This window comes from Arachis ipaensis, chromosome B4, assembly GCF_059453495.1.
Source record: "Arachis ipaensis isolate K30076 ecotype BB chromosome B4, ASM5945349v1, whole genome shotgun sequence".
NCBI classification, from domain to species: Eukaryota; Viridiplantae; Streptophyta; class Magnoliopsida; order Fabales; family Fabaceae; genus Arachis; species Arachis ipaensis.
In genome coordinates, this window is record NC_142439.1 from 137,811,211 (window position 1) to 137,815,495 (window position 4,285).

The window sequence follows — 4,285 nt, forward strand, 5'->3', positions numbered from 1 at the left end:
TGATTTTTATCGCTCTTGCTATTTCAACTCTTTCTTTTCTTCTTCTTTTTTTTCTTTATGTATAATTTCTTTTATGTATAAATGTACCCAAAATGAGAAAGTATGGATGAGTGTTTTATTGATTGTTTGTTTGGTGAATATATCTCAATTTTTCGAAGTGGCCGATGTATTTTTTTATAGTATTAGATAAAAAATATTTGTTAAAATGAATATACCCATTGTAACGAATTTTTTTTAATTGTTATATTTTTATGTCAGTCATGTAAATTCTTTGAAGGTACAAGATAATAAAATAGGTTGACTTTAATATCATTAGAAGCTAAATTTAATGGTTCAAATAAGCACTACTAATTATGTTAAAAAAGTAATTTTGTAATAATAATGTGATTTATATATTAATTTTTTCGAGTAAATTTATTTCAAAATGTAAAAATTAGACTCAATTACGCTAAAATTTTAAAGGTAATATAGAATTTGGCAACAAAATTAACATTCATTAAGGAAATAAATTTATTTATGGCTATTTTCTAATTATAAATAATAACAAGACTTATGAAAAAATATTAATATCATCATTCTTATTAATTAAATCATAATATTTTGTAGTCGATAGTTTTATAGGCGAAAAATATTAAGTAATTACGTAAAAATTAGCAACGAACAAGCAATAAGGATTTAGAAAAAATCTATTATATAATACCAATTTCATAATTAAAATATGTCACATATCATATTCTCATATATTCTATTTATTATCTATTCTATTATATAAAAATCAGGTTTTGCACTTAATGATGGAGTTGACGTGACATGCTTATGAGAGTGTTTAGCGATTTATTTCTTTTAACTCATTAAATATAATTTATTATGATAAATTAACTATATCAACTAATTGATTTGATTAGATATTTAACTATTACATAATTTATTATAATTTATATTAATGTGATTTGGTAGTATTTTTTAATTTATTTCTTTTAATGTTCTATTAGTATTTTTTAATTTATTTTTTTAATTTATTAAATCAAATTAATTATACTAATTATCTGTATTAATTAATTAATTAGATTAATTAATTAATCATTAAAATAATAAATCTATATAAAATTGGTTCTCGAGATATTTTTTACTAATAATTAAATCAAATTAAATCATATTTATTGAGCTAAATTTAAATCATGTGAATTAAGGACTAAATTAAAATAAGATAATTTTTTACTTATTCAAATTGAATGCAATAAATAAAATTAATTTTGTTAGATAATCATGGTCTTCTGGTCTTCTATATATAAATAGCCACACAAAATTATAAAAATCATCATTTTTATCGGTTTTGCTATTTCAACTCTTTTTTTTATGTATAAATGTACTCAAAATGAGAAGGTATGGATGAGTGTTTCATTAATCGTTTGTTTGACAAATATTATAGTTTGAAAATGTCTCAATTTAGTACAAAATCATAAAATGAATAGCATACTCAAAACATATCCAATCCGTATTAACTATCATTGTTTATCAGTTACGTTATGATAAATCTGGTTATTAAAAAAGATTAAAATTAACTTAAATATACACAATATTATTTCATGCTTTTTATTTTTATTTTATTATCATAAAAAGTCATACATATTATAAGAGAACCTCGTCTTTTTACCAACGGTTCTTCCATTCAATAGTTTCTATAAAGAAAAAAGCATAATAATATTGTGTTTGGCAAGAATATACAGGATTTTGAAAGGTTAAAGCATAGGTTTAGTCCTTAACATATTCGTAGACAAAGTGTAGAGTAGATAAAAAGATAGCTAGCTAGTAAAAGAATAAATGGTTAAAACTTTCTCAATACTAACAGTCATAGTGTATGATAGGTGTTCTATAACTTTTTTGAATTTGATTGTTTCTTTATTATTATATGTTGTGCTGTTTAATTTATACTAAAAAGACTTATGATAATCATCTTATCATGGTGGTGTAAAAGTTCTATTATATTTACTTTGTATGCTTTTAAATCTCATGTCCTTGATGGATATTTGTGATTGAATAATTATTAAGAGAAATCGGTTTAATATCTATTTCATATTCTATTTAAATTATAATAGTGCGTAAATATTTTTTTCATAATAAATAATGCAATTTTTTCATAAAAACAACGTTTAAATAATTATGAAATTAGGTTATACCACAGACGATGATAAATATCTTGGCATTAGATCTGCTATAAAACAAATTTTTAGAAATATTATATTGTATTATATAATATAGTTATATTTTTCTTATCTTTAATCTACATTATTTAGATTGACATATTTCAAAAATGGTTATTCAAATTTTTTTAAATTATTAAATCAAATCAGTTACAAACTAATTAATTAGGTTGATTAAATATCTAGATATATTATAATTTAATATAATTTAATTTATATAGATACATGACTTTTATAGTTTTATTATTTATTGTAATAAATTTTAGAGATAATTTTTACAAGTTATAATTTATTTTTTTATCTGCATATTCAAATTTTAAGAATAATTTTTTCAATTTTGTATTTATAAATAAATTATTTTCTATATGAATTTTTTATGAATTTTTTATTGCGCAATTTACTTTAACAAAAATAAATTAATTTATGAAAATTTAAACTTGAGCGCTTGCTATGGTTAAACTCAAACTTTAATTTATTTTGTCATATTATTATAAATATTAAATTCTTTAATTAAACACTTATTTTTATATGTTACTTTTATATTGGTAATTAAATTTCAGTTATTACACAAATATTATATTTTAGGTAATTGTATTTTTTTTTTGTTATTTTAAAAATTATTATATAATTTTAAGATCATTTAATTATGTTTAGTTTTTTAAAAGCATTGTCATTATTGAAGAGTAACTAATGTTTGTGATAGTCTAAAATTGAGAAATAAAAATACAAAATATTAATATATTAAGTTTTTGAAGTATACATCTTAAAGTAAATATATGTGATTAAAATTAATGATCATAATTAAAAGTCTTTATTTTATTTCAATTTGTTCAGGACATGTTTATCTTAAATTTTATTTCTTTATTAATTAGTATTTTTTGTACATTTAATTGTCATTAATTTGTATAAAATAAAATGTATAACTTAAAAAAATAAATATGCGTCTAAAAAATAAAAAAATATATTTTTTTTAGTAAAAAATTTATGTCGCTTTAGCTTTTTTCTTGGCATCATATCTTACATTTTTACTATAATTAAAAGTTAGAGGTAAATTCTTAAATATAAATTAGTAAAAAAAAATATAATACTTAATAAATTATCATAATCATATTTAAAGGTATTTAAGTTATTTTCATATAATAAAAGTGATATTTTTCAAAAAATATTTATATATAATCTACTAACAAATATATGAGATATTTATCATAATTTTTATTTTTAATAAAAATATCATTGTATTAAAATGATACATTTTAAAGATGTATAAATGAGATTTTTATTAAAAAAAATTTACAAGATAGCAAATACATTTTTATTTTAATGTTATCTTTAATATTTAGTTTTAATTTTACCTTTAGAGATTCAATATGTTTCAATTATAGCATTAAGGTGAACAATATTAATTATAACTAATCAATTATATTATCTGATTTGAATAAAATTAAATAAATATTAAATTATTTAATAAATAATAAATAAAAAATAAAATAAATGAATTTAATTTAAATTATTCTCTTATTGTTTTCTATACCTAGGAATCAGAATGTGCTTTTATGTATTTTGTTAATAGTTCTTAAAGAAGTTACTATTTTATTTACTAACATTTTAATTTTTTTTATAATATTTTCATAAAACTTGATTAATAAGTTCTTCTTCACAATATTTTTCTTGAATTTTTTAACAAAATATATCTTTATTTTTGTCTTTCATCTTTTATATTCATTGATTATACTAATTTTTTTTACAGTGTATTTTTATCAACTACATACATTATTTTTCTATTTTTTTTTACTTTTTTAATTATCTTATTACCTTATTTTTAATTATTTATTTTACTTTCACTCCTCATATGTTTATTGTATTTTACTTCATCTTAATTTTAATTTCATTGTTAACTTTCAATTATATAAAATTCAATAGTTTCTTTTAAAACATGCTCAAATATATTATCTATTATATACAATCATTAGGATAAATAAACAAATATAAATTGAATATATAATTTAATTTTAATTTAAATTAAAAACTAAATGGATTGTCAGAAAAATAGCAACCAATTTTATTTTTAATTTCTCTATAATTTA